Consider the following 17,873-nt stretch of genomic DNA (forward strand, 5'->3'; position numbering starts at 1 on the left):
CAGAGAGGCACCCGTCAGACATGACAGGGCTCCAGATTGCGACTAAAATCGTTGCAATCGCGACCATAAATTTAAATTTGCGAGTAATATAATTATTTCACTCCCCATCAACAAATGCGGGAATCTGATCACCAGCGTGACTCGCAAAGCAGCGGAGCGCTAATCGCTAAGCGTTGAAAATGGCCAAGCGAAAAATATCGCATTTTTTCCAGTCTACATCTCTGTCAGACCAGAGACCGTATCTCTGTGTCGGACCCAAAGAGGACACACTTCTTTATAGCTGTACATAGTTTTAAGGTAATTTTAATGGTATCAAAAGTCACTCGTATGCATACTAGTAAAGTTTGTTTCACGTTCACATATTCTTAATTCTTTCTTCAATAACTTTGACAGTATTAGCAAAAGTGCCAGAATATGAAAATTCTTATTTCTGGCAACTAAGACAAACATCTACAACTTTGTTTACGTCAGGAATAGACGTATTTTAAATAGCAGACAACATGTTATTTTAAATGTGCAACTTTCACCACTGCAACGTCTAAGGCACCGTCTACAAATTACCTTAACACGGACGCAAGGGGCGGTCGTGAAGGCCCCAGAACACTACATACTGTTTTTTTTTATAATTTCAATAGCTTTTAAAAGGTCCTTCATAAGACCACCAAACAAGTTGTATTACATAAAGTGCATGGTGTATGGCAACCTACAACTTTTTTTTCTTTAATGGGTCGCGACTTAATGACAATGAGAAAAAGTGGGTCCCGGGCTGAGACCAGTTGAGAACCCCTGGTCTAAGGCACTGGATTTAGGCTCCAGTCTCTGAGAAGGTGTGGGATCGAATGCTGCCAGCTGGTAACTTTACAATGATTCTTGCCTTTGTGTTCTCTTGAAAACTCTCTCTTCCAGTACAGATGACGGGAAACAATTTGAAAAAGACATTGGAACCCTTCTTCTTTTTCAGTTACATATAGCTTAGCATTTTTTACTTTGAAAGTTAGGCAAGCATTGTTCCTCACAAGTTCAGCCCTGCTCATGTACCAAGTTGAGAATGCTGCTTTGGAGGACTCCAGACTTGAAAATTGCAAAAATGATATTACCACAGGGTAGTGTGGCAGAGCGGTCTAAGGAGCTGGATTTAGTCTCCAGTCTCTGCGGATGCGTGGGGTCGAATCCCACCGCTGCCAAGCAGTTTTTTTAGGAAATGGCAGAAGAATTCTTATACCTAATCACTCTCAACAACGGTGCCTGACCCAAGGCTGAAGAGCAGTCATTCGCATGATGGTAGCAGAGAGCCATGCCACGATGCCATTTGCAAATGCTCATACCTGGCTTTGTTCTTAGGCGACATTGAAGACCCTGCGGTGTTTTGATAACAGGCAGGAAATGATGCATCTTTCCTCTTCTGACAGAAGACAAATTCACCTTCTTCCACAAGAATGTCAGCAAATACAGTCTTCCTGTGGTAGCGTGTCTGAATGGTCTAAGGTACTGGATTTAGGCTCCAGTCTCTGAGAAGGCATGGGATCGAATGCTGCCAGCTGGTAACTTTACAATGATTCTTGCCTTTGTGTTCTCTTGAAAACACTCTCTTCCAGTACAGATGAGGGGAAACAATTTGAAAAAGACATTGGAACCATTCTTCTTTTTCAGTTACATATAGCTTAGCATTTTTTACTTTGAAGGTTAGGCAAGCATTGTTCCTAACAAGTTCAGCCCTGCTCATGTACCAAGTTGAGAATGCTGCTTTGGAGGACTCCAGACTTGAAAATTGCAAAAATGATATTACAACAGGGTAGCGTGGCCGAGTGATCTAAGGCGCAGGATTTAGGCTCCAGTCTCTGCGGAGTCGTGGGTTTGAATCCCACCGCTGCCAAGCAGTGTTTTTAGGAGATGGCAGAAGAATTCTTATACCTAATCACTCTCAACGGTGCCTGACCCAAGGCTGAAGAGCAGTCATTCGCATGATGGTAGCAGAGAGCCATGCCACGAAGCCATTTGCAAATGCTCATACCTGGCTTTGTTCTTAGGCGACATTGAAGACCCTGCGGTGTTTTGATAACAGGCAGGAAATGATGCATCTTTCCTCTTCTGACAGAAGACAAATTCACCTTCTTCCACAAGAATGTCAGCAAATACTGTCTTCCTGTGGTAGCGTGTCCGAGTGGTCTAAGGCAGTGATTCTCAACTGGTGGGTCGCGACCCAAAAGTGGGTCGCGGACACGTTCTGGGTGGGTCGCGCACAGTTTGTAAAAAAATTAATATGCTACTCCTCTAATTTTGTACTCACCTTTTATCCTGAAAAAATACAGAGAGGCACCCGTCAGACATGACAGGGCTCCAGATTGCGACTAAAATCGTCGCAATCGCGACCATAAATTTAAATTTGCGAGTAATATAATTATTTCACTCCCCATCAACAAATGCGGGAATCTGATCACCAGCGTGACTCGCAAAGCAGCGGAGCGCTAATCGCTAAGCGTTGAAAATGGCCAAGCGAAAAATATCGCATTTTTTCCAGTCTACATCTCTGTCAGACCAGAGACCGTATCTCTGTGTCGGACCCAAAGAGGACACACTTCTTTATAGCTGTACATAGTTTTAAGGTAATTTTAATGGTATCAAAAGTCACTCGTATGCATACTAGTAAAGTTTGTTTCACGTTCACATATTCTTAATTCTTTCTTCAATAACTTTGACAGTATTAGCAAAAGTGCCAGAATATGAAAATTCTTATTTCTGGCAACTAAGACAAACATCTACAACTTTGTTTACGTCAGGAATAGACGTATTTTAAATAGCAGACAACATGTTATTTTAAATGTGCAACTTTCACCACTGCAACGTCTAAGGCACCGTCTACAAATTACCTTAACACGGACGCAAGGGGCGGTCGTGAAGGCCCCAGAACACTACATACTGTTTTTTTTTATAATTTCAATAGCTTTTAAAAGGTCCTTCATAAGACCACCAAACAAGTTGTATTACATAAAGTGCATGGTGTATGGCAACCTACAACTTTTTTTTCTTTAATGGGTCGCGACTTAATGACAATGAGAAAAAGTGGGTCCCGGGCTGAGACCAGTTGAGAACCCCTGGTCTAAGGCACTGGATTTAGGCTCCAGTCTCTGAGAAGGTGTGGGATCGAATGCTGCCAGCTGGTAACTTTACAATGATTCTTGCCTTTGTGTTCTCTTGAAAACTCTCTCTTCCAGTACAGATGACGGGAAACAATTTGAAAAAGACATTGGAACCCTTCTTCTTTTTCAGTTACATATAGCTTAGCATTTTTTACTTTGAAAGTTAGGCAAGCATTGTTCCTCACAAGTTCAGCCCTGCTCATGTACCAAGTTGAGAATGCTGCTTTGGAGGACTCCAGACTTGAAAATTGCAAAAATGATATTACCACAGGGTAGTGTGGCAGAGCGGTCTAAGGAGCTGGATTTAGTCTCCAGTCTCTGCGGATGCGTGGGGTCGAATCCCACCGCTGCCAAGCAGTTTTTTTAGGAAATGGCAGAAGAATTCTTATACCTAATCACTCTCAACAACGGTGCCTGACCCAAGGCTGAAGAGCAGTCATTCGCATGATGGTAGCAGAGAGCCATGCCACGATGCCGTTTGCAAATGCTCATACCTGGCTTTGTTCTTAGGCGACATTGAAGACCCTGCGGTGTTTTGATAACAGGCAGGAAATGATGCATCTTTCCTCTTTTGACAGAAGACAAATTCACCTTCTTCCACAAGAATGTCAGCAAATACAGTCTTCCTGTGGTAGCCTGTCTGAGTGGTCTAAGGCGCTGCATTTAGGCTCCAGTCTCTGAGGAGGCGTGGGATCGAATGCTGCCAGCTGGTAACTTTACAACGATTCTTGCCTTTGTGTTCTCTTGAAAACCCTCTCTTCCAGTCTAGATGAGGGGAAACAATTTGAAAAAGACATTGGAACCATTCTTCTTTTTCAGAGTTACATATAGCTTAGCATTTTTTACTTTGAAGGTTAGGCAAGCATTGTTCCTCACAAGTTCAGCCCTGCTCATGTACCAAGTTGAGAATGCTGCTTTGGAGGACTCCAGACTTGAAAATTGCAAAAATGATATTACAACAGGATAGCGTGGCCAAGTGGTCTAAGGCGCTGGATTTAGGCTCCAGTCTCTTCGGAGGCGTGGGTTCGAATCCCACCGCTGCCAAGCAGTGTTTTTAGGAGATGGCAGAAGAATTCTTATACCTAATCACTCTCAACAACGGTGCCTGACCCAAGGTTGAAGAGCAGTCATTCGCATGATGGTAGCAGAGAGCCATGCCACGATGCCGTTTGCAAATGCTCATACATGGCTTTGTTCTTAGGCGACATTGAAGAAGAACCTGCGTTGTTTTGATAACAGGCAGGAAATGATGCATCTTTCCTCTTCTGACAGAAGACAAATTCACCTTCTTCCACAAGAATGTCAGCAAATACTGTCTTCCTGTGGTAGCGTGTCCGAGTGGTCTAAGGCACTGGATTTAGGCTCCAGTCTCTGAGAAGGCGTGGGATCGAATGCTGCCAGCTGGTAACTTTACAATGATTCTTGCCTTTGTGTTCTCTTGAAAACCCTCTCTTCCAGTACAGATGACGGGAAACAATTTGAAAAAGACATTGGAACCCTTCTTCTTTTTCAGTTACATATAGCTTAGCATTTTTTACTTTGAAAGTTAGGCAAGCATTGTTCCTCACAAGTTCAGCCCTGCTCATGTACCAAGTTGAGAATGCTGCTTTGGAGGACTCCAGAATTGAAAATTGCAAAAATGATATTACCACAGGGTAGCGTGGCCGAGCGGTCTAAGGAGCTGGATTTAGTCTCCAGTCTCTGCGGATGTGTGGGGTCGAATCCCACCGCTGCCAAGCAGTGTTTTTAGGAAATGGCAGAAGAATTCTTATACCTAATCACTCTCAACAACGGTGCCTGACCCAAGGCTGAAGAGCAGTCATTCGCATGATGGTAGCAGAGAGCCATGCCACGATGCCGTATGCAAATGCTCATACCTGGCTTTGTTCTTAGGCGACATTGAAGACCCTGCGGTGTTTTGATAACAGGCAGGAAATGATGCATCTTTCCTCTTTTGACAGAAGACAAATTCACCTTCTTCCACAAGAATGTCAGCAAATACAGTCTTCCTGTGGTAGCGTGTCTGAGTGGTCTAAGGCGCTGCATTTAGGCTCCAGTCTCTGAGGAGGCGTGGGATCGAATGCTGCCAGCTGGTAACTTTACAATGATTCTTGCCTTTGTGTTCTCTTGAAAACCCTCTCTTCCAGTCTAGATGAGGGGAAACAATTTGAAAAAGACATTGGAACCATTCTTCTTTTTCAGAGTTACATATAGCTTAGCATTTTTTACTTTGAAGGTTAGGCAAGCATTGTTCCTCACAAGTTCAGCCCTGCTCATGGACCAAGTTGAGAATGCTGCTTTGGAAGACTCCAGACCTGAAAATGACAAAAAAGACACTTACACTGGGTAGCATGGCCGAGTGGTCTAAGGTGCTGGATTTAGGCTCCAGTCTCTGACGAGGTGTGATGTTGAATGCTGCCAGACGATAAGTTTACAACGATTCTTGCCGTTGTGTTCTCTTGACAACCCTCTCTTTCACACTAGATGAGGGGAAACAATTTGAAAAAGACATTGGAACCATTCTTCTTTTTCAGAGTTACATATAGCTTAGCATTTTTTACTTTGAAGGTTAGGCAAGCATTGTTCCTCACAAGTTCAGCCCTGCTCATGTACCAAGTTGAGAATGCTGCTTTGGAGGACTCCAGACTTGAAAGTTGCAAAAATGATATTACAACAGGGTAGCGTGGCCGAGTGGTCTAAGGCGCTGGATTTAGGCTCCAGTCTCTGCGGAGGCGTGGGTTCGAATCTCACCGCTGCCAAGCAGTGTTTTTAGGAGATGGCAGAAGAATTCTTATACCTAATCACTCTCAACAATGGTGCCTGACCCAAGGCTGAAGAGCAGTCATTCGCATGATGGTAGCAGAGAGCCGTGCCACGATGCCCTTTGCAAATGCTCATACCTGGCTTTGTTCTTAGGCCCCATTGAAGAAGAACCTGCGGTGTTTTGATAACAGGCAGGAAATGATGCATCTTTCCTCTTCTGACAGAAGACACATTCACCTTCTTCCACAAGAATGTCAGCAAATACAGTCTTCCTGTGGTAGCGTGTCTGAGTAGCCTAACGTGCTGGATTTAGGCTCCAGTCTCTGAGGAGGCGTGGGATCGAATGCTGCTAGATGGTAACTTTACAATGATTCTTGTCTTTGTGTTCTCTTGAAACCCCTCTCTTCCAGACCAGATGAGGGGAAACAATTTGAAAAATATATTGGAACCATTCTTCTTTTTCAGAGTTACATATAGCTTAGCATTTTTTACTTTGAAGGTTAGGCAAGCATTGTTCCTCACAAGTTCAGCCCTGCTCATGTACCAAGTTGAGAATGCTGCTTTGGAGGACTCCAGACTTGAAAATTGCAAAAATGTTATTACCACAGGGTAGCGTGGCCGAGCGGTCTAAGGAGCTGGATTTAGTCTCCAGTCTCTGCGAATGCGTGGGGTCGAATCCCACCGCTGCCAAGCAGTGTTTTTAGGAAATGGCAGAAGAATTCTTATACCTAATCACTCTCAACAACGGTGCCTGACCCAAGGCTGAAGAGCAGTCATTCGCATGATGGTAGCAGAGAGCCATGCCACGATGCCGTTTGCAAATGCTCATACCTGGCTTTGTTCTTAGGCCCCATTGAAGAAGACCCTGCGGTGTTTTGATAACAGGCAGGAAATGATGCATCTTTCCTCTTCTGACAGAAGACAAATTCACCTTCTTCCACAAGAATGTCAGCAAATACTGTCTTCCTGTGGTAGCGTGTCCTAGTGGTCTAAGGCACTGGATTTAGGTTCCAGTCTCTGAGAAGGCGTGGGATCGAATGCTGCCAGCTTGTCACTTTACAATGATTCTTGCCTTTGTGTTCTCTTGAAAACCCTCTCTTCCAGTACAGATGACGGGAAACAATTTGAAAAAGACATTGGAACCATTCTTCTTTTTCAGAGTTACATATAGCTTAGCATTTTTTACTTTGAAGGTTAGGCAAGCATTGTTCCTCACAAGTTCAGCCCTGCTCATGTACCAAGTTGAGAATGCTGCTTTGGAGGACTCCAGACTTGAAAATTGCAAAAATGATATTACAACAGGGTAGCGTGGCCGAGTGGTCTAAGGCGCTGGATTTAGGCTCCAGTCTCTGCTGAGGCGTGGGATTGAATGCTGGTAACTTTACAATGATTCTTGCCTTTGTGTTCTCTTGAAAACCCACTCTTCCAGTATAGATGATGGGAAACAATTTGAAAAAGACATTGGAACCCTTCTTCTTTTTCAGAGTTACATATAGCTTAGCATTTTTTACTTTGAAGGTTATGCAAGCATTGTTCCTCACAAGTTCAGCCCTGCTCATGTACCAAGTTGAGAATGCTGCTTTGGAGGACTCCAGACTTGAAAATTGCAAAAATGGCATTACAACAGGGTAGCGTGGCCGAGTGTTCTAAGGCGCTGGATTTAGGCTCCAGTCTCTGCGGATGCGTGGGGTCGAATCCCACCGCTGCCAAGCAGTGTTTTTAGGAAATGGCAGAAGAATTCTTATACCTAATCACTCTCAACAACGGTGCCTGACCCACGGCTGAAGAGCAGTCATTCGCATGATGGTAGCAGAGAGCCATGCCACGATGCCGTTTGCAAATGCTCATACCTGGCTTTGTTCTTAGGCGACATTGAAGACCCTGCGGTGTTTTGATAACAGGCAGGAAATGATGCATCTTTCCTCTTTTGACAGAAGACAAATTCACCTTCTTCCACAAGAATGTCAGCAAATACAGTCTTCCTGTGGTAGCGTGTCTGAGTGGTCTAAGGCGCTGCATTTAGGCTCCAGTCTCTGAGGAGGCGTGGGATCGAATGCTGCCAGCTGGTAACTTTACAACGATTCTTGCCTTTGTGTTCTCTTGAAAACCCTCTCTTCCAGTCTAGATGAGGGGAAACAATTTGAAAAAGACATTGGAACCATTCTTCTTTTTCAGAGTTACATACAGCTTAGCATTTTTTACTTTGAAGGTTAGGCAAGCATTGTTCCTCACAAGTTCAGCCCTGCTCATGTACCAAGTTGAGAATGCTGCTTTGGAGGACTCCAGACTTGAAAATTGCAAAAATGATATTACAACAGGGTAGCGTGGCCGAGTGGTCTAAGCCGCTGGATTTAGGCTCCAGTCTCTGCGGAGGCGTGGGTTCGAATCTCACCGCTGCCAAGCAGTGTTTTTAGGAGATGGCAGAAGAATTCTTATACCTAATCACTCTCAACAATGGTGCCTGACCCAAGGCTGAAGAGCAGTCATTCGCATGATGGTAGCAGAGAGCCGTGCCACGATGCCCTTTGCAAATGCTCATACCTGGCTTTGTTCTTAGGCCCCATTGAAGAAGAACCTGCGGTGTTTTGATAACAGGCAGGGAATGATGCATCTTTCCTCTTCTGACAGAAGACACATTCACCTTCTTCCACAAGAATGTCAGCAAATACAGTCTTCCTGTGGTAGCGTGTCCGAGTAGCCTAACGTGCTGGATTTAGGCTCCAGTCTCTGAGGAGGCGTGGGATCGAATGCTGCTAGATGGTAACTTTACAATGATTCTTGTCTTTGTGTTCTCTTGAAACCCCTCTCTTCCAGACCAGATGAGGGGAAACAATTTGAAAAATATATTGGAACCATTCTTCTTTTTCAGAGTTACATATAGCTTAGCATTTTTTACTTTGAAGGTTAGGCAAGCATTGTTCCTCACAAGTTCAGCCCTGCTCATGTACCAAGTTGAGAATGCTGCTTTGGAGGACTCCAGACTTGAAAATTGCAAAAATGATATTACAACAGGGTAGCATGGCCGAGTGGTCTAAGGCGCTGGATTTAGGCTCCAGTCTCTGCGGAGGCGTGGGTTTGAATCCCACCGCTGCCAAGCAGTGTTTTTAGGACATGGCAGAAGAATTCTTATACCTAATCACTCTCAAAAACGTTGCCTGACCCAAGGCTGAAGAGCAGTCATTCGCATGATGGTAGCAGAGAGCCATGCCACGATGCCATTTGCAAATGCTCATACCTGGCTTTGTTCTTAGGCGACATTGAAGACCCTGCGGTGTTTTGATAACAGGCAGGAAATGATGCATCTTTCCTCTTCTGACAGAAGACAAATTCACCTTCTTCCACAAGAATGTCAGCAAATACTGTCTTCCTGTGGTAGCGTGTCCTAGTGGTCTAAGGCACTGGATTTAGGTTCCAGTCTCTGAGAAGGCGTGGGATCGAATGCTGCCAGCTTGTCACTTTACAATGATTCTTGCCTTTGTGTTCTCTTGAAAACCCTCTCTTCCAGTACAGATGACGGGAAACAATTTGAAAAAGACATTGGAACCATTCTTCTTTTTCAGAGTTACATATAGCTTAGCATTTTTTACTTTGAAGGTTAGGCAAGCATTGTTCCTCACAAGTTCAGCCCTGCTCATGTACCAAGTTGAGAATGCTGCTTTGGAGGACTCCAGACTTGAAAATTGCAAAAATGATATTACAACAGGGTAGCGTGGCCGAGTGGTCTAAGGCGCTGGATTTAGGCTCCAGTCTCTGCTGAGGCGTGGGATTGAATGCTGGTAACTTTACAATGATTCTTGCCTTTGTGTTCTCTTGAAAACCCACTCTTCCAGTATAGATGATGGGAAACAATTTGAAAAAGACATTGGAACCCTTCTTCTTTTTCAGAGTTACATATAGCTTAGCATTTTTTACTTTGAAGGTTATGCAAGCATTGTTCCTCACAAGTTCAGCCCTGCTCATGTACCAAGTTGAGAATGCTGCTTTGGAGGACTCCAGACTTGAAAATTGCAAAAATGGCATTACAACAGGGTAGCGTGACCGAGTGGTCTAAGGCGCTGGATTTAGGCTCCAGTCTCTGCTGAGGCGTGGGATTGAATGCTGGTAACTTTACAATGATTCTTGCCTTTGTGTTCTCTTGAAAACCCACTCTTCCAGTATAGATGATGGGAAACAATTTGAAAAAGACATTGGAACCCTTCTTCTTTTTCAGAGTTACATATAGCTTAGCATTTTTTACTTTGAAGGTTATGCAAGCATTGTTCCTCACAAGTTCAGCCCTGCTCATGTACCAAGTTGAGAATGCTGCTTTGGAGGACTCCAGACTTGAAAATTGCAAAAATGGCATTACAACAGGGTAGCGTGACCGAGTGGTCTAAGGCGCTGGATTTAGGCTCCAGTCTCTGAGGATGCGTGGGGTCGAATCCCACCGCTGCCAAGCAGTGTTTTTAGGAAATGGCAGAAGAATTCTTATACCTAATCACTCTCAACAACGGTGCCTGACCCAAGGCTGAAGAGCAGTCATTCGCATGATGGTAGCAGAGAGCCATGCCACGATGCCGTTTGCAAATGCTCATACCTGGCTTTGTTCTTAGGCGACATTGAAGACCCTGCGGTGTTTTGATAACAGGCAGGAAATGATGCATCTTTCCTCTTTTGACAGAAGACAAATTCACCTTCTTCCACAAGAATGTCAGCAAATACAGTCTTCCTGTGGTAGCGTGTCTGAGTGGTCTAAGGCGCTGCATTTAGGCTCCAGTCTCTGAGGAGGCGTGGGATCGAATGCTGCCAGCTGGTAACTTTACAACGATTCTTGCCTTTGTGTTCTCTTGAAAACCCTCTCTTCCAGTCTAGATGAGGGGAAACAATTTGAAAAAGACATTGGAACCATTCTTCTTTTTCAGAGTTATATATAGCTTAGCATTTTTTACTTTGAAGGTTAGGCAAGCATTGTTCCTCACAAGTTCAGCCCTGCTCATGTACCAAGTTGAGAATGCTGCTTTGGAGGACTCCAGACTTGAAAATTGCAAAAATGATATTACAACAGGGTAGCGTGGCCGAGTGGTCTAAGGCGCTGGATTTAGGCTCCAGTCTCTGCGGAGGCGTGGGTTCGAATCCCACCGCTGCCAAGCAGTGTTTTTAGGACATGGCAGAAGAATTCTTATACCTAATCACTCTCAAAAACGTTGCCTGACCCAAGGCTGAAGAGCAGTCATTCGCATGATGGTAGCAGAGAGCCATGCCACGATGCCATTTGCAAATGCTCATACCTGGCTTTGTTCTTAGGCGACATTGAAGACCCTGCGGTGTTTTGATAACAGGCAGGAAATGATGCATCTTTCCTCTTCTGACAGAAGACAAATTCACCTTCTTCCACAAGAATGTCAGCAAATACAGTCTTCCTGTGGTAGCGTGTCTGAATGGTCTAAGGCACTGGATTTAGGCTCCAGTCTCTGAGAAGGCATGGGATCGAATGCTGCCAGCTGGTAACTTTACAATGATTCTTGCCTTTGTGTTCTCTTGAAAACACTCTCTTCCAGTACAGATGAGGGGAAACAATTTGAAAAAGACATTGGAACCATTCTTCTTTTTCAGTTACATATAGCTTAGCATTTTTTACTTTGAAGGTTAGGCAAGCATTGTTCCTCACAAGTTCAGCCCTGCTCATGGACCAAGTTGAGAATGCTGCTTTGGAAGACTCCAGACCTGAAAATGACAAAAAAGACACTTACACTGGGTAGCATGGCCGAGTGGTCTAAGGTGCTGGATTTAGGCTCCAGTCTCTGACGAGGTGTGATGTTGAATGCTGCCAGACGATAAGTTTACAATGATTCTTGCCGTTGTGTTCTCTTGACAACCCTCTCTTTCACACAAGATGAGGGGAAACAATTTGAAAAAGACATTGGAACCATTCTTCTTTTTCAGAGTTACATATAGCTTAGCATTTTTTACTTTGAAGGTTAGGCAAGCATTGTTCCTCACAAGTTCAGCCTTGCTCATGTACCAAGTTGAGAATGCTGCTTTGGAGGACTCCAGACTTGAAAATTGCAAAAATGATATTACAACAGGGTAGCGTGGCCGAGTGGTCTAAGCCGCTGGATTTAGGCTCCAGTCTCTGCGGAGGCGTGGGTTCGAATCTCACCGCTGCCAAGCAGTGTTTTTAGGAGATGGCAGAAGAATTCTTATACCTAATCACTCTCAACAATGGTGCCTGACCCAAGGCTGAAGAGCAGTCATTCGCATGATGGTAGCAGAGAGCCGTGCCACGATGCCCTTTGCAAATGCTCATACCTGGCTTTGTTCTTAGGCCCCATTGAAGAAGAACCTGCGGTGTTTTGATAACAGGCAGGAAATGATGCATCTTTCCTCTTCTGACAGAAGACACATTCACCTTCTTCCACAAGAATGTCAGCAAATACAGTCTTCCTGTGGTAGCGTGTCCGAGTAGCCTAACGTGCTGGATTTAGGCTCCAGTCTCTGAGGAGGCGTGGGATCGAATGCTGCTAGATGGTAACTTTACAATGATTCTTGTCTTTGTGTTCTCTTGAAACCCCCCTCTTCCAGACCAGATGAGGGGAAACAATTTGAAAAATATATTGGAACCATTCTTCTTTTTCAGAGTTACATATAGCTTAGCATTTTTTACTTTGAAGGTTAGGCAAGCATTGTTCCTCACAAGTTCAGCCCTGCTCATGTACCAAGTTGAGAATGCTGCTTTGGAGGACTCCAGACTTGAAAATTGCAAAAATGTTATTACCACAGGGTAGCGTGGCCGAGCGGTCTAAGGAGCTGGATTTAGTCTCCAGTCTCTGCGGATGCGTGGGGTCGAATCCCACTGCTGCCAAGCAGTGTTTTTAGGAAATGGCAGAAGAATTCTTATACCTAATCACTCTCAACAACGGTGCCTGACCCAAGGCTGAAGAGCAGTCATTCGCATGATGGTAGCAGAGAGCCATGCCACGATGCCGTTTGCAAATGCTCATACCTGGCTTTGTTCTTAGGCGACATTGAAGACCCTGCGGTGTTTTGATAACAGGCAGGAAATGATGCATCTTTCCTCTTTTGACAGAAGACAAATTCACCTTCTTCCACAAGAATGTCACCAAATACAGTCTTCCTGTGGTAGTGTGTCTGAGTGGTCTAAGGCGCTGCATTTAGGCTCCAGTCTCTGAGGAGGCGTGGGATCGAATGCTGCCAGCTGGTAACTTTACAACGATTCTTGCCTTTGTGTTCTCTTGAAAACCCTCTCTTCCAGTCTAGATGAGGGGAAACAATTTGAAAAAGACATTGGAACCATTCTTCTTTTTCAGAGTTACATATAGCTTAGCATTTTTTACTTTGAAGGTTAGGCAAGCATTGTTCCTCACAAGTTCAGCCCTGCTCATGTACCAAGTTGAGAATGCTGCTTTGGAGGACTCCAGACTTGAAAATTGCAAAAACGATATTACAACAGGGTAGCGTGGCCGAGTGGTCTAAGGCGCTGGATTTAGGCTCCAGTCTCTGCGGAGGCGTGGGTTCGAATCCCACCGCTGCCAAGCAGTGTTTTCAGGAGATGGCAGAAGAATTCTTATACCTAATCACTCTCAACAATGGTGCCTGACCCAAGGCTGAAGAGCAGTCATTCGCATGATGGTAGCAGAGAGCCATGCCACAATGCCGTTTGCAAATGCTCATACCTGGCTTTGTTCTTAGGCCCCATTGAAGAAGAACCTGCGGTGTTTTGATAACAGACAGGAAATGATGCATCTTTCCTCTTCTGACAGAAGACACATTCACCTTCTTCCACAAGAATGTCAGCAAATACAGTCTTCCTATGGTAGCGTGTCCGAGTAGCCTAACATGCTGGATTTAGGCTCCCGTCTCTGAGGAGGCGTGGGATCGAATGCTGCTAGATGGTAACTTTACAATGATTCTTGTCTTTGTGTTCTCTTGAAACCCCTCTCTTCCAGACCAGATGAGGGGAAACAATTTGAAAAATATATTGGAACCATTCTTCTTTTTCAGAGTTACATATAGCTTAGCATTTTTTACTTTGAAGGTTAGGCAAGCATTGTTCCTCACAAGTTCAGCCCTGCTCATGTACCAAGTTGAGAATGCTGCTTTGGAGGACTCCAGACTTGAAAATTGCAAAAATGTTATTACCACAGGGTAGCGTGGCCGAGCGGTCTAAGGTGCTGGATTTAGTCTCCAGTCTCTGCGAATGCGTGGGGTCGAATCCCACCGCTGCCAAGCAGTGTTTTTAGGAAATGGCAGAAGAATTCTTATACCTAATCACTCTCAACAACGGTGCCTGACCCAAGGCTGAAGAGCAGTCATTCGCATGATGGTAGCAGAGAGCCATGCCACGATGCCGTTTGCAAATGCTCATACCTGGCTTTGTTCTTAGGCCCCATTGAAGAAGACCCTGCGGTGTTTTGATAACAGGCAGGAAATGATGCATCTTTCCTCTTCTGACAGAAGACAAATTCACCTTCTTCCACAAGAATGTCAGCAAATACTGTCTTCCTGTGGTAGCGTGTCCTAGTGGTCTAAGGCACTGGATTTAGGTTCCAGTCTCTGAGAAGGCGTGGGATCGAATGCTGCCAGCTTGTCACTTTACAATGATTCTTGCCTTTGTGTTCTCTTGAAAACCCTCTCTTCCAGTACAGATGACGGGAAACAATTTGAAAAAGACATTGGAACCATTCTTTTTCAGTTACATATAGCTTAGCATTTTTTACTTTGAAGGTTAGGCAAGCATTGTTCCTCACAAGTTCAGCCCTGCTCATGTACCAAGTTGAGAATGCTGCTTTGGAGGACTCCAGACTTGAAAATTGCAAAAATGATATTACAACAGGGTAGCGTGGCCGAGTGGTCTAAGGCGCTGGATTTAGGCTCCAGTCTCTGCTGAGGCGTGGGATTGAATGCTGGTAACTTTACAATGATTCTTGCCTTTGTGTTCTCTTGAAAACCCACTCTTCCAGTATAGATGATGGGAAACAATTTGAAAAAGACATTGGAACCCTTCTTCTTTTTCAGAGTTACATATAGCTTAGCATTTTTTACTTTGAAGGTTATGCAAGCATTGTTCCTCACAAGTTCAGCCCTGCTCATGTACCAAGTTGAGAATGCTGCTTTGGAGGACTCCAGACTTGAAAATTGCAAAAATGGCATTACAACAGGGTAGCGTGGCCGAGTGTTCTAAGGCGCTGGATTTAGGCTCCAGTCTCTGCGGATGCGTGGGGTCGAATCCCACCGCTGCCAAGCAGTGTTTTTAGGAAATGGCAGAAGAATTCTTATACCTAATCACTCTCAACAACGGTGCCTGACCCACGGCTGAAGAGCAGTCATTCGCATGATGGTAGCAGAGAGCCATGCCACGATGCCGTTTGCAAATGCTCATACCTGGCTTTGTTCTTAGGCGACATTGAAGACCCTGCGGTGTTTTGATAACAGGCAGGAAATGATGCATCTTTCCTCTTTTGACAGAAGACAAATTCACCTTCTTCCACAAGAATGTCAGCAAATACAGTCTTCCTGTGGTAGCGTGTCTGAGTGGTCTAAGGCGCTGCATTTAGGCTCCAGTCTCTGAGGAGGCGTGGGATCGAATGCTGCCAGCTGGTAACTTTACAACGATTCTTGCCTTTGTGTTCTCTTGAAAACCCTCTCTTCCAGTCTAGATGAGGGGAAACAATTTGAAAAAGACATTGGAACCATTCTTCTTTTTCAGAGTTACATATAGCTTAGCATTTTTTACTTTGAAGGTTGGGCAAGCATTGTTCCTCACAAGTTCAGCCCTGCTCATGTACCAAGTTGAGAATGCTGCTTTGGAGGACTCCAGACTTGAAAATTGCAAAAATGATATTACAACAGGGTAGCGTGGCCGAGTGGTCTAAGCCGCTGGATTTAGGCTCCAGTCTCTGCGGAGGCGTGGGTTCGAATCTCACCGCTGCCAAGCAGTGTTTTTAGGAGATGGCAGAAGAATTCTTATACCTAATCACTCTCAACAATGGTGCCTGACCCAAGGCTGAAGAGCAGTCATTCGCATGATGGTAGCAGAGAGCCGTGCCACGATGCCCTTTGCAAATGCTCATACCTGGCTTTGTTCTTAGGCCCCATTGAAGAAGAACCTGCGGTGTTTTGATAACAGGCAGGAAATGATGCATCTTTCCTCTTCTGACAGAAGACACATTCACCTTCTTCCACAAGAATGTCAGCAAATACAGTCTTCCTGTGGTAGCGTGTCCGAGTAGCCTAACGTGCTGGATTTAGGCTCCAGTCTCTGAGGAGGCGTGGGATCGAATGCTGCTAGATGGTAACTTTACAATGATTCTTGTCTTTGTGTTCTCTTGAAACCCCTCTCTTCCAGACCAGATGAGGGGAAACAATTTGAAAAATATATTGGAACCATTCTTCTTTTTCAGAGTTACATATAGCTTAGCATTTTTTACTTTGAAGGTTAGGCAAGCATTGTTCCTCACAAGTTCAGCCCTGCTCATGTACCAAGTTGAGAATGCTGCTTTGGAGGACTCCAGACTTGAAAATTGCAAAAATGTTATTACCACAGGGTAGCGTGGCCGAGCGGTCTAAGGAGCTGGATTTAGTCTCCAGTCTCTGCGAATGCGTGGGGTCGAATCCCACCGCTGCCAAGCAGTGTTTTTAGGAAATGGCAGAAGAATTCTTATACCTAATCACTCTCAACAACGGTGCCTGACCCAAGGCTGAAGAGCAGTCATTCGCATGATGGTAGCAGAGAGCCATGCCACGATGCCGTTTGCAAATGCTCATACCTGGCTTTGTTCTTAGGCCCCATTGAAGAAGACCCTGCGGTGTTTTGATAACAGGCAGGAAATGATGCATCTTTCCTCTTCTGACAGAAGACAAATTCACCTTCTTCCACAAGAATGTCAGCAAATACTGTCTTCCTGTGGTAGCGTGTCCTAGTGGTCTAAGGCACTGGATTTAGGTTCCAGTCTCTGAGAAGGCGTGGGATCGAATGCTGCCAGCTTGTCACTTTACAATGATTCTTGCCTTTGTGTTCTCTTGAAAACCCTCTCTTCCAGTACAGATGACGGGAAACAATTTGAAAAAGACATTGGAACCATTCTTCTTTTTCAGAGTTACATATAGCTTAGCATTTTTTACTTTGAAGGTTAGGCAAGCATTGTTCCTCACAAGTTCAGCCCTGCTCATGTACCAAGTTGAGAATGCTGCTTTGGAGGACTCCAGACTTGAAAATTGCAAAAATGATATTACAACAGGGTAGCGTGGCCGAGTGGTCTAAGGCGCTGGATTTAGGCTCCAGTCTCTGCTGAGGCGTGGGATTGAATGCTGGTAACTTTACAATGATTCTTGCCTTTGTGTTCTCTTGAAAACCCACTCTTCCAGTATAGATGATGGGAAACAATTTGAAAAAGACATTGGAACCCTTCTTCTTTTTCAGAGTTACATATAGCTTAGCATTTTTTACTTTGAAGGTTATGCAAGCATTGTTCCTCACAAGTTCAGCCCTGCTCATGTACCAAGTTGAGAATGCTGCTTTGGAGGACTCCAGACTTGAAAATTGCAAAAATGGCATTACAACAGGGTAGCGTGGCCGAGTGTTCTAAGGCGCTGGATTTAGGCTCCAGTCTCTGCGGATGCGTGGGGTCGAATCCCACCGCTGCCAAGCAGTGTTTTTAGGAAATGGCAGAAGAATTCTTATACCTAATCACTCTCAACAACGGTGCCTGACCCACGGCTGAAGAGCAGTCATTCGCATGATGGTAGCAGAGAGCCATGCCACGATGCCGTTTGCAAATGCTCATACCTGGCTTTGTTCTTAGGCGACATTGAAGACCCTGCGGTGTTTTGATAACAGGCAGGAAATGATGCATCTTTCCTCTTTTGACAGAAGACAAATTCACCTTCTTCCACAAGAATGTCAGCAAATACAGTCTTCCTGTGGTAGCGTGTCTGAGTGGTCTAAGGCGCTGCATTTAGGCTCCAGTCTCTGAG

General features: G+C 44.7%; 12 non-coding genes across 12 annotated transcripts; all 12 read left to right on the forward strand.

The window, feature by feature from the left end:
* The first annotated feature begins 1,791 nt into the window (after nucleotides 1-1,791).
* On the forward strand, nucleotides 1,792-1,873 carry trnal-uag (transfer RNA leucine (anticodon UAG)). Its single transcript has one exon. It is a non-coding gene; the product is annotated as a tRNA-Leu (tRNA).
* A 2,225-nt stretch (nucleotides 1,874-4,098) lies between these two features.
* trnal-uag (transfer RNA leucine (anticodon UAG)) lies at nucleotides 4,099-4,181 on the forward strand. Its single transcript has one exon. It is a non-coding gene; the product is annotated as a tRNA-Leu (tRNA).
* Nucleotides 4,182-5,814: 1,633 nt separating this feature from the next.
* Nucleotides 5,815-5,896, forward strand: trnal-uag (transfer RNA leucine (anticodon UAG)). The gene has a single exon. It is a non-coding gene; the product is annotated as a tRNA-Leu (tRNA).
* A 1,631-nt stretch (nucleotides 5,897-7,527) lies between these two features.
* trnal-uag (transfer RNA leucine (anticodon UAG)) lies at nucleotides 7,528-7,609 on the forward strand. The gene has a single exon. It is a non-coding gene; the product is annotated as a tRNA-Leu (tRNA).
* Nucleotides 7,610-8,218: 609 nt separating this feature from the next.
* On the forward strand, nucleotides 8,219-8,300 carry trnal-uag (transfer RNA leucine (anticodon UAG)). Its single transcript has one exon. It is a non-coding gene; the product is annotated as a tRNA-Leu (tRNA).
* Nucleotides 8,301-8,912: 612 nt separating this feature from the next.
* Nucleotides 8,913-8,994, forward strand: trnal-uag (transfer RNA leucine (anticodon UAG)). The gene has a single exon. It is a non-coding gene; the product is annotated as a tRNA-Leu (tRNA).
* A 1,950-nt stretch (nucleotides 8,995-10,944) lies between these two features.
* trnal-uag (transfer RNA leucine (anticodon UAG)) lies at nucleotides 10,945-11,026 on the forward strand. The gene has a single exon. It is a non-coding gene; the product is annotated as a tRNA-Leu (tRNA).
* Nucleotides 11,027-11,965: 939 nt separating this feature from the next.
* Nucleotides 11,966-12,047, forward strand: trnal-uag (transfer RNA leucine (anticodon UAG)). The gene has a single exon. It is a non-coding gene; the product is annotated as a tRNA-Leu (tRNA).
* Nucleotides 12,048-13,350: 1,303 nt separating this feature from the next.
* Nucleotides 13,351-13,432, forward strand: trnal-uag (transfer RNA leucine (anticodon UAG)). The gene has a single exon. It is a non-coding gene; the product is annotated as a tRNA-Leu (tRNA).
* A 1,626-nt stretch (nucleotides 13,433-15,058) lies between these two features.
* Nucleotides 15,059-15,140, forward strand: trnal-uag (transfer RNA leucine (anticodon UAG)). The gene has a single exon. It is a non-coding gene; the product is annotated as a tRNA-Leu (tRNA).
* A 609-nt stretch (nucleotides 15,141-15,749) lies between these two features.
* trnal-uag (transfer RNA leucine (anticodon UAG)) lies at nucleotides 15,750-15,831 on the forward strand. Its single transcript has one exon. It is a non-coding gene; the product is annotated as a tRNA-Leu (tRNA).
* A 1,631-nt stretch (nucleotides 15,832-17,462) lies between these two features.
* trnal-uag (transfer RNA leucine (anticodon UAG)) lies at nucleotides 17,463-17,544 on the forward strand. Its single transcript has one exon. It is a non-coding gene; the product is annotated as a tRNA-Leu (tRNA).
* Nucleotides 17,545-17,873: the final 329 nt, after the last annotated feature.

This window comes from Brachyhypopomus gauderio, chromosome 1, assembly GCF_052324685.1.
Source record: "Brachyhypopomus gauderio isolate BG-103 chromosome 1, BGAUD_0.2, whole genome shotgun sequence".
NCBI classification, from domain to species: domain Eukaryota; kingdom Metazoa; phylum Chordata; class Actinopteri; order Gymnotiformes; family Hypopomidae; genus Brachyhypopomus; species Brachyhypopomus gauderio.